Source organism: Phaenicophaeus curvirostris, chromosome 27 (genome assembly GCF_032191515.1).
Source record: "Phaenicophaeus curvirostris isolate KB17595 chromosome 27, BPBGC_Pcur_1.0, whole genome shotgun sequence".
Classification (NCBI taxonomy): domain Eukaryota; kingdom Metazoa; phylum Chordata; class Aves; order Cuculiformes; family Cuculidae; genus Phaenicophaeus; species Phaenicophaeus curvirostris.
In genome coordinates, this window is record NC_091418.1 from 871,822 (window position 1) to 895,937 (window position 24,116).

The 24,116-nt window shown below is 51.7% G+C and overlaps 1 long non-coding RNA gene across 2 annotated transcripts in view; it reads right to left on the reverse strand.

The window, feature by feature from the left end:
- Positions 1-1,103: 1,103 nt before the first annotated feature.
- LOC138731526 (uncharacterized) overlaps positions 1,104-24,116 on the reverse strand; it is a 34,346-nt gene continuing 11,333 nt past the window's right edge. Inside the window, exons 3-4 of one of the 2 annotated variants that reach the window (XR_011339173.1) lie at positions 1,298-1,403; positions 1,104-1,210 (exon numbers count right to left, since the gene is read on the reverse strand). This is a non-coding gene — a long non-coding RNA (uncharacterized lncRNA). The remainder of the gene's footprint in view (positions 1,211-1,297; positions 1,404-24,116) is intronic. The other variant, XR_011339174.1, reaches the window with a different exon arrangement.

A 24,116-nucleotide genomic window follows, 5' to 3' on the forward strand; every position in this document is an offset into this window, starting at 1 on the left:
ATTCTATTAGAAATAATACAGGTGCTGGAAAAAATCCCCACCTCTGTGGGTTGTTTACACTAAAATCCCCAGTATGTGGTGGCAGGGAGAGCACGAGCCAAACTCTGACCCCACTGAAGTACACAGGACTGTTACCAGAGACGAAACTCTTGGCAGGTACTAACACACCATATATTATCTGCCTGAGCAACAAGAGTTATGTTTTCCCACCAGCATGATTATTTTTATTTGACTTTTAAGCTGAGCTGGAAGACACTGTGGCTTACATCCATCATCGCTGCGGCTATTAGAAAATTAACCAAGCTTAATAAACCTTCTGCATGGCTTGCTTCTGCAGCTGTGTATCTAAGGGAAAACATATATTGGCTGGTTCTCTGGGGAAGCACATCTCTACATAGGGCTTGCTGGAAGTGAGGAATGGCCCAGGATGATCCCAATGTGGCTGCTGCTGTGCTGGGAAAGGTTTGTGCACTGCTGAGGCCTCAGAAACCTTCAAGATGTTCTGGTGGTCAGGGTGATGAGGACTGGGATTTACTGGTTAGTGGTAATTGCTTCATCCCATGGAAATGCCACTCTGCACCACCATGGAATGGTTTGTGTTGGAAAGGACCTTAAATATCATCCAGTTCCACCCACTTCCTACTGGATCAGGGGCTCCAAGCCCCATCCAACCTGGCCTTGGACATCTCCAGGGATGGGGCAGCCACCACTGCTCTGGACAACCTGGACCAGGGCTTCCACACCTAAAACAAGGATCTCCAAGGCTGCTAGGAACACGGGGCAGGCATCTTCTTGCACCACTGCTGCTCCCCCAGGCGCCTTGGCTCACCAATGCTCAGAAATGCCAGCCGTGAACCAAACTTACGAAACCTGGTTTACTCACGAGGAGCAGAGGACCTGCAAGAATCCTGGGCATCACCGAAGCGGGATTGAAACGAGCTTCAGCAGGCTATGGACCTGCTCCCAGGTCCAGCTGGTGCTGTGTTGCACCCAAGAGCAGCGTTGCTTACGTGTGCCTCCCACGCAGAGCTCGGGGGAGCAGGAGCGAGCCCACACCAGGCAGAGGAGACACCGGCAGCCCTTCCCTCCCCGCCATGCAGAACCAGCACATCCTCGCTGGGTGAGGCAGCAATATCGCAGGCTGGGGAGAACGCAGGGAGTCTCTCGGCAGATGGGATTCGAGTGGAAAGAGCTAACACTCCAGTCTCCCCTGTAATGAAAGGAGATAGGCAAGTTATAACCAAACCAGCTGGCATAAATCATCAGCTCCGAGGTTTCGCTCAGTCATTAGATACACCTGAAGGCACTCGTGGTGCTGCAGACGTGGCTGCAGGAGTTTCAGGCAATGTGCGACTTTGAAATCAATCTCTTCCCAACAGGCAGAATGAACTGGCTGCTCACGGCTGTGTGTCTCAAACAGAGGATGCAATCAGAAAGGAAATTCAGCTGGGTACGAGGCTGCATCTCCTTCTCTGGGTGCGCCTGGATGCTTTTCTAACACCCTCTTCAAACACCAGCCCCCTTTGTAACTCTGCACAAGTAAAATGTCACAGCACTGGGGTTTGAGTGGGGGAACGGGAAGGGGTTTGGGGGAGACCGAGCAGGGACGGGGCTCCTCAGGGAAGCCCGTGCTCTGCTCCCAGCCCCCTCCCTGCGCCGGGGTGTTCGCAGCCTCCTGGAAAATGATCCACGAACAGGGGAGAATGTTGAGCAGAGCCTTTAGAAAGTTCCAGGCCTGCAGACGGGAGGCAAGTCCGGCAGAGGCAGAGCGTTCCTCATGTGTCCCAGGCTCTCGGCGCAAGTGGGGACAGAAGAAAACACCAGGAGGAACAGGAAGGCTGGGGGTGGCACATCGCAGCAGGCTCAGGGCCCAGAGGGGTTTCTCTGAGGGGATTTTGCAGCTGGATCCAGTGGGATGAAGGCACCGAGTCCCCTGCATCCTCACACGAGCATCATCTCCACGTTGTCACAACTACAGCGAGGTGCTGGGGAGCACGAGTGGCCGAAAGCACCGAGGCCCCATCCCACATGGCCGGGGCTCGCCAGGAGCACGGGCAGCACGCGGGAGCTGGGAGGGTCGCTCCCTCCCTCGCAAATCTATGGGCAAATTAAAAATTAAATAAATAAGCGTGCTAGTTTACAAATAGAACTGTTACTTGTTACTCACAGTATTAACAGTCTCCTTTTATTTTTTTCCCTTTTTTTTCCAGGCTGTGAAAGACGTTTGTTTCAGTTGCCAACATCTCTACAGAACTAATGTGGGTGGATTGTGACAGATATAATTTCTCCATCCTACAGTTTCATCAACTTGAGTTCTGTTAAACTATACCCGCTGGGCTTAGCTCCTTTTAAAGTTTCCGCTTTGACAGGTAGATTTATTAGTCTTGAAATTTGTACAAATCAGATGTCACTCGTGGCAACTTGTCAAAATGTCAGTCTGGTGCGGGAGGCATGAAAGGATTTTCTAGAGAGAGACGGGAGGCAGGCTTGAAAGAGCTCGAGCAAAGCAGAAGAAAGGAGCTGGGAGGGATTGCAGCCTTCTTGATCCTGGGGGTTTTACTTTATTAAATATCTAGCGCCATACAGTGGGAGATGCTGTTGGATCCTGCCCGCCAAGACATCAAGGCTGTCAACATCGGCTGATGGCTCCAAGCTCGCACTGCGTCGGCTTTCGCAGCTTGTTATGTCTATTTAGGGCACGGCTGAGGCATGGGGAGGGGAAAGTTCAGCTCGGTTTTTAATGCTGTTGTGTTTGAGATGTTCCATTATCGCCCTAACAAGCCGCGAGTGGTGCCAGGCAGCCGGCTGGGAGGGCAATGCCTCGCGCGGGCTCCACGGCTCCAGGTGCCTGTGCCAGGGATCCCCATCGGGGAACAGGGGCTCAATCTGTCACTGCTCCCTCTGGACCCTCTCCAGGCACATCCCTCCCTCTCTCTGCAGCGTGCAGGCTCTGGACAGGGTATTTTATCCATCTGGAGGAAGCAGAAGCCCAGCAGAAGAGTCCCTGGGCTGTCTCGCACCCGGTTATGCGAAGCTTGCAGTGGGCAATGCAATTTATCCGCTTATTTTTCCTTATGGCATTGGCAACTTGCTCGCGTGAACCGCTGCTCTGGTGTGGCTGAATGAGGCTTACCCTTACAATTTTCTTCGGGATGCATCTGCAAAACAGCTGCTGCCCAGGCCCTGGTGCTGCCCAGGGCACGGAATCCTCCGTGGGTGCCAGGCGCAGATTAAATCCGCAAGCCCTGCTCTGCACCCCAGGGCAGGGGACAGCTCGGGTGGCACAAACCCCTCTCTGCACCCTGGATTAGGGGCCAGCTCGGGTGGCAAAGAACCTGCTCCAACCACAGTGTTTGGCAGAGACGCAGCAGGTGTTCTGCACAGATACACGTTGCTTAATCAGCCCTGGAAAGCTGTAATTAAAAAATTGACCTTGCAAGGCATTGGTGCTCCGAGTAATGAAGGCAGGAGTGAACGCGAAGCATGCTCGTAAAAGAGCACGTGCTGGAAGTGGCCAGAGAACAGCAGCCCTCTCCTCTAACACCTCGATCCTATAGTTGTCACTGAAGCTTTACCATGGAATAAATTGAGGTTTGTTGGAACAAAAACTTTAAACATCACAGTATTTTTAAAAAGCGCTTTAAAAGCCATTATTTTGAAGATAGCTCCCAAGAGATCAGGAAAATCTCCACTGAAATCCATGTTTTTACTCCAATATTTACACTTTGTTTGAAAAAAAAAATAAATCTGTTTTGGCCTAAAAGACGTTTGTTGACAGGCAATGTTGCTCCCATGGGGCAGGGACGACGCGTTGCTGCCAGCCCCAGAAGGATCACAGGAACAGAGCCGGGCAGTTTCCTGCTGTGGTTTCCCAACGTGTCCATCCAAAGACACCAGAGCCACAAAAAGGGGCAGAAGAAAAGTCCTCTCCCATTACCCTTGCTCCTCTGGCGCTGTTGGGGTTGATCTCTCCACCCAGGAAGCTCCCAGCAGGGATAATCCTTCCCGCAGGCTTGCAGGGGCTGCGCAGAGCAGGTCAGAGATACCCAAGCATCCCGGATTTTTGCACTCCTCTCCGTTGTGTCGTTGATCTCACCCCAGCCGCATTCACTGAAAGGCTTGCACTGCAGTCGCTGCCCCAGCCCAGGGCAGGAAAGGGTTTTCTCACCATCGGCATCCAACAAAACTCATTTTCCCTTCTGAGCTGGGCAGCTCTGTCACCTCAGAAATGCTCTCCCTGAGTCCAGAGCTGATCCCAGTGCTTTGCTTCAATCCCAGCCTTCCCTCCTTGCCCTTATTCTGCCTGTTACACATGCCTGGTTTAGCTGTGAAATGAAAGCTGATGTAGAACTGGGCCCTGGTGTTTGTCCATCACAGTGGGACGGCTCTCCAGAACAGAAAGCCAAGCAACGCCAGCCCTCCCTGCAATCGTTTTCAGCGCGTTTTGTGATTAATGAGTGTTTTGCCAAGCACAAGGTATGAGGGAGGCGAAGGCCATGGCCATTAGTTACCGTCCTCGCTCTCTGCCGCCTCCGGACAGCAGTGCGGAGCCATCGAGCGCTTCTTCCCTTTATCCCACCCTCTCCCGGGGGCTCGGGGGCTGCTCAGCACCACCTTCTCCCCTCCCCAGCTGCTACGCTTGCGGGTTTGGGGTTGTTTTGGGAGGATGGTGTGTGCCGCGCTTCCCGAGGTGCAGTGGGACCAGGAGTTGATCCGAGATTCCTTGGCTGCCCCTGTCCTCGTCCTGAGGTTTTGCCCTCCCACCCCTGTCCCTGCAACCGGGACGAGACCGTGCGTCACCGCAAGAAAAATTAAGCTGAGAGCCTTTGCTTAATTAATTGGTACATAAATGTTTCTCTTCTGGGAGCAGCTCAGGGAAATCATCTGATGAAAAGAGAAGGGGAAAACCCACTTCACATGGGAGGTTTTCTTTAAAAGAAATCACTTGGTGTCACATCCAGCCTTGATTTCCTTTCATGTGGCAAAGGAATTGTGGCAGCTTGCTTTCCCCATTAAACACCCTCACGGCAGGTACGGGGTCCTCTCCAGCTCCCCGACTCCTGGCCAGAGGAAAACACAACCTGAGATGGGGCAGAGGGCTCAGTCCGTCTCTCTAATCGAGTTTTTCCATGCGCTGCATGTGTCTGCAAAGCGATTTCAGCGCAGGCAGCGGGAAAAGGGAGAAGAGAGGGAAAGAGAAGAGGGGGGAGAAAAAAAATCCCTGGCAGGAGTTCAGAAAGCTCTCCAGCTCACACATCTGGTTCTTATATTTCAAAGTTAATTAGTCATATTGAGGCTGTCTGAAGATAAATTTATCATCCAGAAAAAACACAAACAGTTTGAAAAATGAAAGGAAGTGAGGTGACATGGCTTGACGTTTAAATAAATCATTTTAACATGATTAAAAAACTTGTCCTCCCTGACACCCGGAGCTGGATACTTTGTAAAGACTTTCTGACAAAGACAAGTCCCTGTTTGGTATACAAAGCCCCTGCCATTCAATTATACAGAATAATCTTTGGCCAATTACTGTTTGGAGTGACTACCGGAGGATGCGACGCACACTGGGGCTGAGCAGCCAGAGAGGGGAGACTGTGCACGGCTGAGGGGATGCGTTCGATGGGGATGCACGTGCAGGATGCCAAGGAGATGGAAACAGAAGGAAAACGCACCGTGTACAGGAAAAAAACAAGGGCACGAGGACCAGAGTCCCCTAGCATGATCCTCCACCTTGGGGAGCACCCAGAGATGGGGCTCAGCCCCCCGCGAGAGCATCACTGCCCTGCACACCCATTTCCCCCTCCCCCCGCAGCATCACAGCGGGTTGAGCCAACGCAACCTGAAAGTTGTCTCCCATTAGCAATTTTGCCTCCTCAGCTTTGCTAACAGGGTAACAGGAGATGCTGGTTCTGCCACGAAAGCCTCGTTGTGCCGGCAATCCTCACGCGGGCATGTTAGTGATCTGTCACTGCCTGTTGCTACTAACACCATGCAAAAGTCTTATTAGATCAGTGGCTTCAGTTTTACATCCATATTATCAAATTTCCTTCTGCTGGCTTGAGTGATAGAAGGTTTGTGATTCAATGAAACACTCTCCCTGAGCATCAACTGGAAAAAAAGCTGCGTATCTCTGAGTGACAACGTGTCTATGAGCTAAACATCAATCAATATTAGGGGAAATCACCATATCAGATGACCCAGAGGAAGAGCTCAGCTGGTTTTCATTGCAATTCACCTGCTTTGTCAGATGTTTTCAAGAGAGATTTAAGTTTTGGCTGAACTCCTGATACTTGTCATTCCCCGGGTCCAACCCCATTCCCTAGAAGTCGCTCAGGACTTCTCCTGCTGACCAGATCCAGCCCACTTCCTTGCTCTACGGCTCTGGGAGGGTCTGCAGAGGTCTCGGGAGTTTCTTGGTCTCGTGAGAAATAGGTAGAACAGGGACCACAGTGAACTCACCACAATTCCAGCAGGGATGACAGACAGACAGACAGGGGCACAGCCCAGGACCAACAGCCATCCGCCAGTTCGGAGCTGAGGAAGTTCAAGAAGGTGGGAAGATTCATATCTTGTAACAAGAAATGAGCTCTCCCGGGCACGAAGGAAGCAAAGTGACATAAAAAAGTCTGGAATCAAAATAAATAAATAAAAACCTGACGCTTACTGGATAAAATGAATATTCAAGCTGTTTCCAGGGAAGGCTCTTTGACTTTGGTGCTGGTTACAGTTACAAGGTTTGTGCGTTTTCTTGCTGTCAAAGCCTTCACCGTAATTGTCCAGAAGTTCCTTGATTATTTCTTACAAAACTGTCAGCTGCCTTTGAAGTATCAGAACAGTCTCATCACATCTTATTAAATAGTAAACATCATTTGCAAGCGTGCAGGAGATATAGACACCGCGTCAAGCGGCTCGTCAAAGCGGGTCGGCGGGGTTTGCACACAAGCACCGCTCCCCACGCGCCCGCTTTGAGCCCGGGTGGTCCCGTGCTGCAGCCCCATCCTGCACCAGGGCTGATGCTACCAGGAAGGGCTTAACCAGTGAAAGCAGAGGGATGAGCAACAGCCCAGGAGCCTGGCTTCTCCTTTACACAGAACAGAGAGCACAGCCAGCACCAAACCAAGCTCCTGCTGCCTGTTCAGCAGAGCCAGGGATGCTACACGGCTTCTCGGCTCACACGTCCCAGGCACACAGCTTGCACAGCCTCCCAGCTTTCCCCTTTGGAGATTACCAGTGAAACCATCCCTGTCGGCTCTGAGCAGTGAATATACTTGGAAAGAATTACTTAATTCGAAAAGAAAATCATGTTTTGGATCCAGCCTGATGCTTGCATGCGAGTTTTTCAAGCCAGATTCGGAGAAACACATTTCATGTGTTGAAGTGTCTTTTGAGAGCTGACTCTTTCATAGAAGAGTAATTGTGCAATTAGCTGTGAATTAGTAAAACTTCACTCTAATTACTTCCAGGTGACACATTTTATCCCTAAAACCAAGGACAGGGCTGGAAGCATCCTGCCAGTGCTTGCTTTCAAAGCGGATACGGACAGAGACTCAGCCTGACGCGAGCCTTGCAGAGGTGGTTTTTGGAAACTGGGATCTCAGAGGAAGCACAAACAGACCCTGAGCAAAACCTCGGTTCAGCTGAGGAGCCGATGTCCCTTCCAAAACCTGCAGGCTGGTAGTGGCACAAACTGGTGAGCCCCCAGGAATCCCAGTGCCTGAGACCAGCAGGAAAGCTGTGGTTCAGACTGACCCAGCTCGTGGAAGTCCCTTCGTGCCACTGGTGGGAGTGTGAGCAAACCTCGGGCAAGAACCACAAGCTGTGGCAAGGATTGGGTGCCACTCACCTTGAAAGAGCAGGGTTTGCTTCTGACCTCAGTCTCAAACACAAGCTCTGGGGCCACGCTCTGCCGCAGGGAGCTGGAGCCCTTCTCACCCCTGGAAAGCCCCGGCTAAAACCGAACCCCGCTGGTTTACTGCTGGCTGGAGAGGAAAAGCCAGGTGGATCCGATTGTGCCTGGTACGTCATTAAAACCACTGGAAACCTCACAATAAATCCTGCGAGATTTCTAGCTTTAATTCCAGATCAAAGAGGCTTTGGGAAGGAGCATCCCAGGTTTGAACACTTATCTCAGCCAGACCCCGCGAGCGTTTGAAGTTGCCCCATCAGTCACTAATCAAAGATCTCCTTTGAGATGGGGAAATCAAATCCCTTTCAACAGAACCGGGTGGTTATCAGTTTCTAAACATCACTTGTCTTTGGAATGACCTTCTGTTTGGGAGCTGACCCTGGAGCAGGAAAACCCTGCAAGAACAGGCCCTGCAGAGTGTGGCACATGCATAGCTTTGCTTTCGGGATGTTCAAATCACCAAGGAATGTATGTGTGTGGAAGTAATAAAACCCTTTTGGGGTAAATAAATACAGACTGTTGTCCCTGGTTAACACACAGCAATTGCAAGCACTACAAAGACCCAGCATTTCCAATCAAAAGAAGAATTCACAGAACTATCAGGCTGTACTTTTCCCAATCATATACAGACAACGCTGAGATGACAATATGATTTCAGAGGATCAAGTTCTTAAATATGAAGGATGTTGCCTAAAGAATCCCTCTGGAAACAGGAATAAAAGATCTTGTCCCAGCTGTTATAAGTGATGTATCTGGAGCACAACTGAGGACTAAGTTACCACAAACTGGGCTGATAAGGAAGCTGTGTGAGAAAAAGTCTGCTGAGGAGCACTATTCCACCACCAGCAGCTCTAGGAAAGGCAGCAGGAGCTGGGATGAGGTGAACCTGGCAGCTGCTGCCTCCCTGCAGCCAGTCTGGACCCACTCTTGTCACTCGATTTTACCCACAAATGCCAGTCCGCACTAAGAAATCCCCAAGATCTTCCCTGTTACCCTTTTGCCACTGAAGCTTTCAGCAAACTGTTAAAATCCCCCTAGGATTTTGCGGTTCCAGTTTGCAGGGAAGAGCCTTGCTCTCTCCCACCGCCTGCTACCGGGAATATTCCCTGGACTTAGTTACAACGATCCCACCATGCCTGTGTGATCCCTTCTTGTAACTACATTGTGCAGAGATCAGATGACATTGCTTCTCCTTTCAGCCAGTTTCTTGATGGGAATTTACACCTTGAAATTCGATGTGGAACATGAGCGGGGCTGCGGTCCATCTGCACGCTGTATTTTGAGCTCCCCTGCAGCACGGCTGGCACATCAAAAGCACACGCTCCCCCGCTGTGATGCTGGACCTGCTTTCTGCGTTTCAGATTCACAACCCACTATTTTGGTCTTTCCCTCTATTTTTGGAAGTCATCTCATGGTTCCATATCCTTCCCTGTAACTGGATTCTTCACGTCCTCCGGCTCTGCGGCTCACAGTTAACCCTTCGGCCTTGCACAAGACGGGTGCCTGGGCCAAGGACCCTGCAAGGACCAGCTGGCAGCAACAGAGGGGCTGAAAATAAGGCAGCAGGACTCTTTGGTTGCTGGTGAGTGCCTGAGCAGTGACGTGTGGAGCTGGAAGGAGATGGGAGCATCTGGGCAGCAGCTCTGGGGTTCAATACCCCATAGATTCTTCCCAAAGCAGAGTGGGTCCCTCTGGAGTCACCTGTCCCCTGCCTACAAGTACCTTCCATGACATTCCATCCACTCAGAGAGGCGTGTGAGGAAGAACCCCCAGGAACATGCTGTGTTTGACCTCCTCGGGGGCTGTGTGATGCCTTACTGCACACCCTGCCAGCCCCAGCTGTTGGCAGGCTGGGATATCTGGCACCTTCGGTGCCTTCCAAGAGCTGCTCAAACACTGGCCAAGGTCCCCAGACAAAACCACAGGAAGCTGAAAGCAACACTGGAGTGCTGTCTTCTTTTCCACGTCTTTTCTTTCTGCCCTTCCTCCTCCCTTTCCCTCCCCTGGGATCCCTCTGCTCGCCTTGGTTGTACCTGTGGCAGGACCCTGCTCTGCTGTGGTTTAAGGCAGAGATGGGCAGGAGCTGACGAGGGCAGAGGATAATCCCTTCTCTCAAGCAAATACCCATGCAAGAGCATCCCTACTGCGAGCAGCAGCACTGGGGGGATGCTGGTCCCCCACGCCTGTCACCGCACCGTGACATTTCATTGCAAGATGCTCAACTACCTCCTTTTACAAAAGACAAACAGCGTTAACGGAAAATAAGCTGGATAGCGAGGTCTGTAGATCACCCAGCACCTAAACAGCACGGTTTTTATTGGGTTATACCTGATTTCTTGCACATTTGCCTGGGCAACTTTGAATAATGAAAAATAAACCTCTTATAAAATACAAACAAATGGTATCAGTGTCCCGGGCAGTCACAGCCCGAGGGCAACGCTTGCTGGCTGGGGTGAAGCGCCCGCGTGCTGCTGAACCCAGCTCCCAAGACTCCTTTGAAAACTCTGAGTCTGAGCACTGGAGACTCCAAGGTGGAATAGAGCAGCCCGACGCTGCCAAAAAACGGAGTATTTCTTTAATAAGGGCTCAAACAAACTAATAAAAAGACCCCGTCAGCAGGGCAAATTTCATTCCAGCTGGGAGCTGGATTCCTGTTAAAAGAAAGTGCCAGCAGGCCCTTTAGGTCCAATGGCACTACCAGACATAGCTATAATTACGAGCTTTCGATTGCTGTGTGAAAGCTGTTATGAATTTCAGTGGGCAGAGGGGCACAGAGGAATAGTAAATCACCCAAACAAAAGGTATGGGCAGCAGGGAGTAGGCTCCAGTGTTAACCAAGCACTGTTGTAAAGACCTTAAATTATGAACATGTGCCATAGTTAAAGCAGGATCTGCAAACTGGGAGCTCATTGTCCCCCATGCACCCAAGAATCTGCAAGTGGGGAAGAAATCAGGCCATGCTTACTGGTCCTTGGTCTCTGGGAATCCCAGTGCTCCCAGTTCAGTCTTAATAATGGGAAGACCATGGCTGTGGCTGCAGCTGAATCATGGAATGGTTTGGGTTGGAAGGGACCTCAAAGCCCATCTAATTCCACCCCTGCCACGGGCAGGGACACCTCCCACAGGATCAGGGGCTCCAAGCCCCATCCAACCTGGCCTTGAACCCCTCCAGGGATGGGGCAGCCACCCCTGCTCTGGGCAACCTGGGCCAGGGCCTCCCCACCCTCACAGCAAAACATTTCTGCCTCAGATCTCATCTCAAACTTCCCTCCTGCAGCTGCAAACCATTCCCCTCATCCTGTGCCTGCACTTCAAGCACAGTGCCCTGGCCCCACGTGCCCCGGGATGCTCAGATCCTCCTCCACCGCACAGCAGCGAGACGGAAATCCAGACCTTCCCCCCCAGCTCCAGACGGCCTCTCCTCCGTCCCACAGCTTTCTGCAAGCAAACTCACAAAGTGTAACTTCCCGTTAGCTGTTATTTTAGTAACGACTGTCACCACCCCTCCCAGCACAAACTGAATAATCTGTTGTTGATTTGTACATGGATTTGTACCAGAAAAGACTTTCCCAAGCCCCCTGGCTTTACACAGCCTCCTTTATTAGTCCTGGCTGTTCGCGGGAGGCTGAGCCGTGAGTCACAGGACCATTGCTCAACACCAGGGCCTCGCCACAAGAGCCTAAATCAACCCCGAGCCAGGATTTCTAAGGGGAAGTTAGACCCAGGTGTGAGTTACAGCTGGGCAAGGCGGCTCTCCCAAGGCAAACCAGCATTTACTGGTCAGCTGGACACCGAATGCAGTCTTTGAGGTGGAAATTTCTGGTCAGACTCAGCAAAGAAATGAGTTTGATGACTTCCTCCTCGTCAGAGACGCCTTCCTGCCTCAAGACAATGAACCCTCTCCTCCCCGCTCACTTCCAGGGGCACTTGCTACTGAACTTCTCGCTCATATAATGCTTTGTTGTCCTTCAAAATGTGCTGTGCCTTCCTTTCCCGGGCGCTCCAGGGCACCCATGGGAATAGCCCACATTTTCAGGCAGGGGTTTGAGCTGTTTTGCCCCTTCCCAGACCTCAGTTGGTGCAGGGAGCAGCAGGAGCACAGAACCCCCTGGCTCACGCAGGGAGGGAGCCAAAGACCCAGGCTCCCACTGAGCTTGCGGAGCAGACACAGAACCTCAGGTCTCGCCTCCCAGCTTCCCCCTTCCCTTCACCCCTTTCCCCAGGGACCGTGTTTCTGTTTACCCAGCCGCTTCCTCACCCATTGTCCCCAAGTCTCCACAGGCACCATCCTCCTGCCCAGGGAGCCTTGAGCAAACACCGGCATCGCCTGACAACACGGGGAGAATTTCGATGCTTGCCAAGATGTTATTTTTCCCCCCTCCCCTTGATGGATTTTCCTACTCGGAGAGATTTGTCTGCAGAGCATAACTTCTCCGCACCTTGAGAAAGTCAGTGCTCTGCCCGCGACAGCTGCAGTATTAATATCCCAAACCGGGCAGCGCAGAGGGAGAGCGGGAGTGAGGAAGCAAGGCTGCACCAAACCACATCAGTAAAATGAGAAAGCCAAAGATTGCGCCATAAATAAGGCCCAGTTGACACTTCTTAAATTCATAGCTTTAGCACACAGCAAAGTGTCTCCTTTTTATCAGGAATTTGTTGACAAGGGTTGCAAAAAGATCTACAAATAATACTGAGTGGGGCTATGAAAATGTATTTGTGGAACATTTCAGTATCAGGGATCACCATTATATCGGAAGAATTCATCTTCCTGGAACATTTTATTAGTATCTAGATTTTATAGCTGCTCTCTTTTAATTTTTTTTAAATTTATTATTTTTCTCATTCCTTCAGCAAACGCAGCACTGGCTGGAAGAGGGGAGCCCGGCAGCTCTCTGCTCTCCACATCCCCTCCCTGATTTATCCCCTGCATTTCCAGCCAGCCCAGAGCCATTAAGGGGTTGGTTTTCAGCTCCCTTCTTGGGGCTGCTTTTCCCCAAGGATTTCCCCGAAGACCTTGGGCCTTGGTGTCCTCTTGCTTCTGCTGGCGGCATCGGTGCCAGGGACCAAGCCTTGGGGACCATGAACAAAAGCCCCTCTGCGTGTGCAAGGAGCCGGCTTGGGAAGGGGCACCCAAAGCCCATCAGGGTCTCAATGCCACCTAGGGATGTAAAGCTTTGGGAAGACACCCACACCCCAAGCCCCTGCTGGAGGCCCTTTTCCCCACTGCCAAGCTTGGCCAGGCTCTGCCGAGTCCCCGGGCTCGCTCACATCGTGCTCTTCTCTGGTTTCTCCACGCACCCTCCAACAAGTGCCCACCCTGCTCTCTCCCCTCCACGTTCCCCTTCCTCCCCCGGCCACTCCGCAGCTCCAGCCTGCCCAGCAGAAGGGATGATGAATTCCTACCAGTGACATTACAGACAGTCATAAATAACGCCTTGCTCGGCGGTGCCGGCAGCTTCCATTAGGTCTGTCTGGATGGGGCTGTTGATACCCCCGGTCTGCGCGGGGCCCAGCCGTAACATTTATCAGTGTGCTTTCCTCACCCCATAAATCATCCCTACTGGAAGCCACATGGCAGATAAGGCCTTAAAAACATTCGGCCACGGGCCGTGGTGGGCAGGCAGCCCCTTGTGCAGAGCAGGGAGAGAAGGGCACTCGTGCTTTGGGGTTGCACCTTCCCAGAGCCCAGCAGAGCCCCCACCGTGCGCCAGCTCTGCGGTGCAGCTCGCTCCCTGCCCATAAGGAGGAAGGGGGGAAGAAAAGGACACTTCATGGTTTTCCAGACCTATACCAGCAGCTCAGAAAGGAGAGATTATCCTCCTCAAAAATAACCTCCAGACTGAATGTCCCCAGGAACCTCACTCCTTCAGCACATCAGAAAAAAACTACCTTGATGTGGAAACTGAGGGCAGCCTGCTCAGGGTCACCTGGAGGCAGCTTGAACCCACACATAGCTCAGAACCACCAGCTTCACTCCCTAAGGGGCCAGTACACAGCAGTTTGCCACCCAGACAGCAGTCAGATGAACTGGGGAGAGACGCCAGCATCAGAGAAACCCCACTGATCCCCCCACTGCTCCCTCTCCAACCCCCACTGACCTCCCACTCTCAATTTCTCACTGGACACCAAACACCTGCAGCCCCCAGACAACCACGGGCACTGCTATTTGGATAAAAGAAGCAGAGAGCTAAGTTCCCCTTTAAAGCCATAGATATTTTGACCTGGAAGAGCACCACAACAGAGGAACTCACATTTCATTCTTCTCACCGTTGTTGTAGCCACACATCACAGACTCAGACTTTCCCCATCCCTGCCCTGCCCATCCCTCCTTATTTCAATGCAGAAGGAGGTGTAAATTGATACCCAATCAGCCTGTTAACATTTCACACCCACTTTGCACTCAGGCAAATGTGTAAAGTGATGAAGAATGAGGCTTATTGTCCCAGGGCTTAATTAAAAAGCGCTACAGAGCACAACCTCCAGCTGCTCTTAGGGCAGGAGCTCGGTGCTGGGGCTCCCCTGGGCTCTGCACACCCACAGCTACATCCATGGAGGTTTTGCTGCTCTCAAACAGCGATGGGCAACGCCTGCAAAGGGAAATATTCCCTGAGTTTTATATAGGAGGCATTTACTTGTGCACTTACTGCCCTCTCCCCCTGCCAAGAGTGAATTCTAGGTACCGCCTGACAGTATTTATATAGGGGGAAAGAAAGAGTCATTTGGGTTAATCCCTGGACTGTGACCCTGGCAACTGGATAAATAAAAACTGTGTTTGGGACATTATCGGCGTGTACCCACTATTTCATAAAATCATTAAAGTTGGAAAAGACCTCCAAGATCATCCAGTTCCACCCAACACCACTATGCCTGCTAACCCTTGTCCCCAAGTGCCATATCAACACGTTTTCCCTACTTGCTCTCCTCCCATCCGTCTCTAGCTCGGCTCCACAATATCCCTTCACCTCCTTTCCACTGCAATCCATTAGCAAGTGCACTGCGTTTCCCTCTTCCATGCTGGATGGCAGCTTTTACTGGTGGCCAAGGGCACAGCCCCAAGAATTGGCTGCTTCCTTACCAATTTGCTGCCACGAATGGGTTAACCGCGTCTGAGCAGATAAAGCCATGAGGCTTTGGAGGAAGGAGCAATTCCAGGAATCCTGCGCTACCCAGATCGAGGCCTGTCTTGTAGAATCTGCCACAGTGAACTCTTGGGAGCACATTAAATTAAGTGTCCTAAATTCGCCTAACTATGCATTTAATTTGGCAGTAATAGGACACACTCTGTATAATAGCGGAGTTGCTGTATAATAGAAGAGTAGCTGCATATTAATATTTTGATTATTAAAGACGTGTATTGGAGGCTTGATAACTACGTAATATATTATTGCTTAATTGCTCAGACTCTTAAGTATGTTTTCATAATTAGCTGCTATTTAGTTAACGTAAATATCTAGCTTATTAAATATAGAAATGCATCTCTGCTTGCGGCAGCTATTTGCATGAGAAGAAACAACACGAGCAGAGCTCTGGGCTGGCTCCTGCTCGAGGAGCCCTGGGCAGAGCCCTCGCCACGGCAAAGCCACTTACACCCGCAGCTCAACGAGGTCTTTTTGCCACAGAGCTCATCGCAGGCACTCTAAACTTCACAGCCTTTATTGGAAACCTTTCTGAGTTGAAGCCACGGCTTTGTCTGGTTCCTCTCAAGCAGAGATAATCCCCTCTACCTGGGCCAGACAGCTGATGTGCTTCCTTCTTCCTTAATTTGGCCATAAATCTGCCAAGCCGGGAGGCTTCTGAATGAGGCTTTTGCTCTCGTTTCTGCATGGAGGACCCATAAAAACCATATGGAAATGAAGGGCAGAAATGCATTTTTCATACTTTGCCTGAGCTGGGCCCTCAGCGTGGGGATCTTCAGCCTTTCTCAGGTCTGAGCTCCCTGCCAGCCCCTCCTGCTGCTCCAGCCAGCAGCATCGCTGCCGCGAGCGAAGGCGAATGCTTTTGGGACACCTGCCTTCGGTGCCGGGTTTGCACACGTGGTGCTCCCTGCAGGGGTGACCGCGGCGGGACCCCCAGCCCCCAGCAGCACCTCGGCACGTGCCCTGCGCTTGGGCAGCCAGCAAGCGCTCAAAATCCTGTACTCAGTGCCAGGGTAGAAAAAGAGCTGATGCCAGAGGAACCGTGTAGTCATGGCTTGCTCCGGAGATGCCTATTTCAGGGTGTTCCTGCTGCGATGCAGAGGAGAAGAGGTCCTGGAGCAGGACACAGGGGATGCAGCCGTGCCGCTCTCCGCCTGGCTCACACCCATGGCTGAGCTTTGCAGAAGTGGCAAAATGATCTCAGCTGCGGGTGCTGCTCCGCTGGAGCATCGCTCCTGCCTGAAGGTCGGAGCTGCAGGTGCACGCCCGGCCGCCAGCGGCCACAGAGCCTCCTCCTGCTCCCAGCCAGGGGTGCTTCACCTCAGCTCGGGGAACGCAACAGTCCAGAGGGGTTTGGGCCCGTTTGCCACGCTCACTGATTTCTGCAGGTTTCTTGTTTTGGTCCCTAAATGCCACATTTCAACGCGTTTATTGTCCCACTGCCTAACAGGGGAGGAAGGTTGAACGAGCTAATAACTTAGCCGCTGCCAACATGCTTATTTGATGTTTTTTTAAGAGCTTTAGCAAATACAGTACGCACAAGGAAAGAGGAAAAAAAAAACCTGGTGCCAGAATGTATAATTCCTCTAGGAACGAGCCTGATAGGAACACAAAAGCTCGCAGGCTTCCAAACTGTAACCAATATTTGCACATCGGAGTGACTAATTCTCCACTCTGCGCCACAGAACAATAGGCATAATAGCAAGGTACATTAATGCAAAGCGTGATTGTCTGGTGCCTTGGTTATTTGACACATAAACAAGGAGAGGAGGAGGATTTTTATCTACCTGTATAACTATTCGCAGAACAGCGGGTTACAAATGCGCTCAGAAAATGCTGACCCAGGGCTGCTCCTGTACCTCCTGTGCCGGATTGGCACATGATTTGCAGCACTGCGGGAGTTCTATAGCTGACCTCATTAGCAGTGCATTTCCTGGCTTGTTAGCATCATATTTGTATAATTTACGGCACCTTCGTTTTTATGGAATGTGTTCCTTGTAGAGTGTAATGGCAGCAATATATTTAACCTCTCCTATTTAGGAATGCTGTTGCTGAAGGCAGCCTGGAGATATAAAAGGGATCTTTTTTTTTTTTCATCCCTGCTTTCTCTCTTGCATGCGTATTTTTTTCCTACCCGGCTGCTAGATCCCCAAAACGTGTAACCTGTAAAGTGTTCATAAAAGGCGACGTGAAGCCGTGCGCAGGAAACCGCAGCTTTCGCAGGAGCATCCCCAAGGTCAAGCCCCTAAATCAGTGCAGTGTCATCTCTCCAAAGCCATTACTCAGCTGCTGGAAGAGGAATGAGCACTGCACCTGCAGAAAGAGAGGACAGCTTTACGGAGGAGGCAGCAGGCGGTGCTGGGATGGATGTGGGCTCAGCTCTTGGCTCTGCCGCTGCTCTTGGCCAACCTTGAGCAAGTCTCCTGGGGAGGATGCATCTCGATTTCACAGCTGGGGATGCTCCCTTCCTGCTCTGTAGGTCTTGTGTGGATGGGAGCCTGGTGTAATAACCTCAAAGCAAAGGAGTGTAAGGGCTGGGGGTGGATGGGACACAGCGCTGCTCAGTGGATTGGAGTGCAAGAGATGGGTTGGAACCACTGCTTTTCTTCTTCAGCCTGGCTGTATTGCTCTGAGCAGGCAGCAGCTTTCCCTGGGACAGGAGAACGTCCAGGAGAGGATCTGCCCACTGCCTGTGCAAGTCTGTGCCCCTCAAATCCCTCCAAGCCACTCAGGAGCATTGTAGCCTGCCAGAGGGAAGCTCTGTTGCAGCACCCAGCCTCATTTTTTAGCACAGAGCCTTTAGGAATGTGATCCTATTTCTGTTCCAGTCACAGTTGTTTTGTTGCACTCTGGCAAATTAGAGCATTGATTTTTGTGAGTACAGGGAGGAGGTGAGAAGGTGACCTGCAGGGTCCCCCCCTGAGCAGCACAGAGCTAACCAGGAGAGGGGCAGCTGGTGGAGGCTCCTAAACAGGAGAGGGACAGACTTTCCAGAGGAGAAAAAGCCCTGGACTCCATCTGTGAGCACAGAGATTTTTTCACTGGTGAACATGCCTCCCTCGCAGCAATCTGTGAGCCACGGCATCCAAGGCTGACCAGATGTGGTCACCTACAATGCTGCTCAAGGCTCCCCGTGCAACCCATGGCGAAAAGCAGCACTTGCAGGCTCTGCGTCAGCCCAGCCCCATCAGAGATGTCTGAAATAGGGCAGACAAATCCCTGTGAATACTTGTTTTCCTCCATCTAAACGGAGCCTGGGGTGACGAGTGCAGATGGAGATGTCTCCTGTTGACGGCTGAACTCAAGCAAGATGAACCCCACCTGCAGAGATGTTTACTACTGCTGTTGTAAAACTAACTGCAGTTTGGAGCAGGGTTCTCAGCTGGGGGTGCTGCTCGTTAGTGCATACGAGCAGGCTCTGACACGAAAGCTCGGGTGTTTTCATGAGAGCCCGGGGAATGCAGCTCCCAAACCACTGGAATGCCCTCTGGGGCAGGAGTTGATGCCAGGTGGCTCTTGGGGCTCACCCATCACAGCACCAAGCTGGCACCACTTGAAAGCAAGTGCCTCTGACTAACCAGGCCCTGCGCGAGATTAAAACCATGCTTCTTTCTGTCTTGTCTGCAGATTCGAGCAGAGGGAGTGGGCTGAGACACAGAGTCAGCAAATGGGATAGAAAATGGCTTTCCCCAGGTGTGCTCCAGCCACTGGGGACTCCAGGGTGACGTGGGTTGTCCTACATCCACTGTTCCTCCCATGGAGGCCGATTTGTCCTCCTACACCACCAGCTGTTGGAGCTTTGAGGAGACACCAGACTAAAACTGGTTCTGCTGTTCCTCTGCTGGCCTCGGATTGTTTGTGGGACTCTTCAAGCAGAACATGTCATCAGATACGCTGCTGCACCTCCTACAGCAAGAACCTCTCTCAGGAGAAAGCGGTCTGAGAACGCACGAACTCACACCATGCAGGTGACTGAGGAGCCCTTGGCTTCTTTTGAGTGAATTTGGAGGAAATTCAGACTAGTTCAGAGAGCCTCTTTCTCCTCCTCCTTTTTACTGAATTCCTCTGCGCCCCTCAGAGCTGTATTTCCAAACAAGTACCATTCCAGTACTATCTGGTCATTGCTAACGCGATGGGCACGGTGAGTGCTGCTTCTCTGCTCCGTCAGAGCTTCACCACTGCAGCCATTGACTCTACCTCCAAGGCCCCATGCTAAACGACTGGTCTGAAGAGGGTGAAGTGAAAATTAATCAGCTTTTCCTCAAGAAACGGAGCCCTCTGAGCCTGAACCAACCCGTCCCTCCTGGTACAGAAGCCATTTGCAAGGTTAAGAAGGGCCTGGGGCTCTCGCCGCGGCCAAGCGTATCCTCCATCTGCTCCCACAGAGCCTGGCGGGAACCATTCCTTGCTTTTTTCTTTCCCTGAAGTCACAAATTCACTCCTGACACAGCTATCTCTCTATTATGGGATGAGAGAATTGCTTTAGGTCAGCTTAGTCATGTTGTGGACCTGCTGCTGCATGTGTGACCTGAGACCAAGGATCTCGTCCGGCAGGACCAAGCGGCTGGGCAGCGGCATGAGTCTCTCCACCTCGCCAGCCCACGCCGCTTGCTGCTTTCTGGCTGCCTTTCCATCTGCTTTGCTCCAGTAAGGACTTACAACTCCAGGATCCCACCCTGGGGTGAGAGGTGAGGAGCCCTGGGAGCCTGGGTAGCCACAGAATGCGGAGCTTCCTCTCTCCAGCAGCTCAAGGTTTGCTTGTGCCTTAAAACAAGATTCAGATCCCTTATAACTTGATTTAAATTGAACCTGTCTCATTAAATGGCTCTGTACCTGCTTCGTTGTCTAAACATCCCATTCTCATGCTGCTCAGGCTGTCTGTGATGTCTTGCAGTGATGAATTCCATGGGTTAGCTAACAGGCGCATAAAAATACATATTTTTGGTGATGCTTTTCAGCCTGTTTGCACCTGACATGGCTCTTGTGCTGTGACAGCGGTTCCAGATTACTCGCCTTCTCTCTCCATTTTGATTTGCTCAGCCTGCTTTCTCCTCTTAAACTCATCCTAACGTCATTCAGTCTGAAGCTGAAGAGTCAGTAGGATCCAAAACGAGTTTCTGCTGCTGGAGGGGGACATCCAGCTCTGTTTGCTCCCATGGCTGCCCACAGGCTCATGTGTGGAGGAGCTACCAGTGGCACCTTCGTGATGGGTTTGCTGGAGGAGACATCTGAGGCGGCTTTCCCAGCACCGCAGCCGGTTGAGGAGCCCCAGCTGGGTAGGGCTGTGTTCTCCATTCCACATGCTGCTCCCTTGTGTCTGCAGCTGGATCTGGCTCTCTGGCCAAGCTCCAGGACTGCTTCCAGTGAGAAGAAAGCGACATGGAGGTGGTTGTTCCCACATAAGCCGAACCCCAGTCTCCTCCGCTGCCATCTGAGGGGTCCTGGCCCCATTGGGGGCTGCAGGCAGGCATGGAGGGGAGCATCCCAGCCTGCAGTCACCTGCCACGACACCCAGGGGGCTGGGCACCCTTCCATTCCCATTCCCATCAGATACGACCTGGGCTTAACAAGCACCTCCACCCACCCCAAAGAACTGCAGAGAGCCAATAAGGCCGTATTGACCCATCTGCAACAGCCACCACCACCTCCTCACTCCATCCACCATCGTGGTTGTCCCCCCGCACCCCTGGGTGACGCGGGGTGGTGGCTCCAGGAGGACACAGGGACAGGGTGGGCGCCCCTCCAGCACGGTGCCCGGCGAGCGCTCCTCGGCGCAGCCTGACTCACAAATGGCTTTGCAGCAGCCCTGGGAATGAGCGGCAGCCCCGGTAATGTCTCCATGGCTTCTTGTTAGCTGCACTCTAAGCAGGAAAGTGACTGGCCCTGACAATATAATTTACATCGCTGTATAAAACTATCTGTGGAAGCCAAGCTAATTTGTGCCAGATTAGGCTATTTGTCTCAGCCACTGTCTAACGGCACAATCTATCAGAGGGCTGTTTTCAAATATCGCTTTTCAAGCGTGCCCTTGAGAGGCGGGAATTGATTGGGATCTTAGAAAGCAAAATTACAGCAATAACTTAAAAGAAACAATAATTACTGAATCATACCAGTGTCAGCACTCTGCAAAACACGAAATAGCCATCAAACCCCAATCCAATATATTCTGAAGCAAATTTATTGAATGGAAAAAGCAGTTGAGTGAGGCTTTTTTTCTCCCCTTTCCCTTCGCCCCCTCTCTCTCCCCGTACATATGGTTATCTCCAAACCGCAAGTGAATGAGTCGATAATTCTTGTCATTGACTGCTCCATTTTCAGAGAGTCAAGAAAAGATCCATTAGCTACCTCCCGACTCGGTGTCTTTCCCCTTCCCCTCCAGTCATTTGCGAGGCTGCGCTGCTCCTCCGGCAAACAAACATCTATAACTAATCATCTGGTAAAGCGCCGAGCCCCCTAATAAATCTCTGCAACCGAAATACTTTAATGGGTAATTAATTGATCCTGTTCCAGAGGAGTAATAAGATAATAAATTAGACAATATTTCACTCAGTTGTGTCAGTGTACGGCTAATGGTGCTGCAGGGCTAAGCCGGAGGATAATAAATTAGCCAGAAATTAACTGCTAAGAGCTTTCTGCAGAGAAATCGGCTGACAGGCGAGGCTTTGTGATTTAGGGCCCCGCTGCCATTGCGGCGCTCGCCATCCCATTTATTTGGTTTTTTGGTGCTCGCAAACATTAACTCTGGTTGGGAGCTGGCAGTGCCGGGCGGTGGTGGAGGAGGTGGGCGAGGGGTGCGGCACCGTCGGTGCCGGGAGCCGGGCGGGCGCTTCAGCGGGACCGGAGAGCAGCAGATTTATTGCAATCCGGTTGCGCTGCATGTAGGTAAATTACTTTTGTGCTGACTATAAAGACTGTCTCTAAGGCAAGTTATTACCCATCCGGCAAACAAAAAGGAAATATTTTCTAGTGCATCTGTCATATTTCACGGGCAGGTTTGGCAGAAACAGCAGCAAAGATGACACCAGGGGCACTATCCTCACCTGGTGTAAAGCAGCGCAGCCCTGCAGGAGCCTGGCAGCTTACTTCAGCTCCGTTAATGAGAAGTTTAAGAGGTTTTTTTCAACCTGGCCTGAGTCTGCAGCCCACCCACGTGCAAATGTCTGCAGCAGGGGCTGCTGAGCGGCGATGACTTCCATCACGCCACCAGCAGCCGCCCTGAGCGAGGCCAGAGGGAGGCGTGAGCTCAGGGAGCCGGAGGTCTCCCTGGACACCTTAGACCAGGGACTGGCAGGGTTAGGGCATCCCAGGGAGACAGAGGCTGAACAAAAGGTGGTTTTAAAAAGCCAGAAACCCATTTGCTGTCTCAGAGGCCCTTAATTTATTTCTTGCCTACAGCTAAGTGGAAGAGGAAAACAATGATCAGTTCGTGGTGGAGAAATCTGGCTTCCTAGAAAGAAGGGAACATTTGAAGCTCTCAGTTTTGCAGAAGAAACTAAAATATGTGACATCTGAGTCAAACCTGCAGTTCCAGAGGGTTCCTGTTACCCTTGGTCCAAGCCCAGAGCCTGGTTGGGACTAAAGGAATTGAAAATTCCTGCTGAATGCTGAGTTTTCAGCACTGCAGGGCCCAGCAGAGCAGATCCCAGATCCGAGGGATGGCAGTAGGGGGCCTCTCTGGCTGAGAAGCTTCGGGGCACAAGGGACAGCTCTGCCCTGCCACCCTACCCACCCCTTTGAGAGGCATCAGAGATCCCCTCCCCAGACACACTTACAGCCCAACCATCCCTGCACCTGGCAATTCTTGATTACAGCCTAACCTGAAAGAGGCTCCATAAATCCTCACCCTGCCACCCTATCTCACACCTCAGAGTCCTGAATACTGAGGCAGCTCAGCCCCACAGCCCCCAGAGTCCCACACCAGCGCAGCTCAGCAGAGCCAGCGTGGCCAAGCACCTCTCCTTGGGTTTGCCCTCTCCCCCTGTTCTCCTTCCCGCTGCCTTTGCTTCCTGGGAGGAGGTGAAGAGAGTGATAATCAGCCAGGGCACCAGGAGAGCTCATGGACGAGATTAAAAGCAAATCAAAGAAGAAAAATTGTGGCATGGTTTATGTCTTCCTAATTAAAACCCCGCCAGTCTCCCTTCTCTTCGCACCCCCCTTTCCCAGCTAATGTTACACTAACGAGCTGAGTTTAGTGGCATTTATGTAGATAAAAGTCCTGATGATTGATCTCAATGGCTTGTTAAAATTAGTTTCAGTCCACCATATTGATTTAATTCCATTGCTTGAAAGTGCTAATTAATAATGATAATAAAAGTGTCTGGGCTCATTATTATCAGGAGGCAGGTTGGGAAGGGGATGAGGGGCACAGCAGCCTGTGCATCACTCGCTCCATCTAGAAACGGCCTTGGAGAAGCCGGTGTGGAGTGGAAAGCAAATAAGGTGGGAAGAGGGCAGGGGAGGAGGCAAAGAGGTTTGGGTTTGCCCTCAGCCAGGGTGAGGAACTCTGTAGGGTGGGTTTGCAGAACGACAGTGGCCTTGCAATGCTGCAGGACCTAAAGACATGAGGAGACCTTTGCTGGGCTTTCCCTGGCAGCGCCCTTCGCCTGCCTGTGCGCTCCCAACCTCCCCACATCAGGGGCACAAGCGCTGGGGAGCTCGGGGACCACCAGGGCCTCACTCCTTGTCCTGTCCCCACAGCCTCAGGGTCATTTGTGGTGCCCAGCCTGCACTGGGTGTGGGTCCCCAGCCAGGAACCCGCGTGCCGTGCTGTATCGCACAGCTCTTTCCTGACTGCCCCCCAATTAGGCTCCCATTTGATCTCTTTGTGCTTCCTAAAGTGTTTTGCACCGAGATATTCTTTTATTTAAAGGCTCATCCCCAGATCAAACCCCAGTGTCAGAGATCAGCCCTCATTAAGGAATTTGCCGTGGATGTGCTGCCTGCACAACGATACTCCTGCTCTCCTTCAGATACCTGCTGTCTCCAGCTGCTGAAGCCTCTTTCCTGGGGAAATTAATTAGTGTAATTAATATATTTACTCAATCATTCAAAGCACTTATTACAGGCAACAGCAG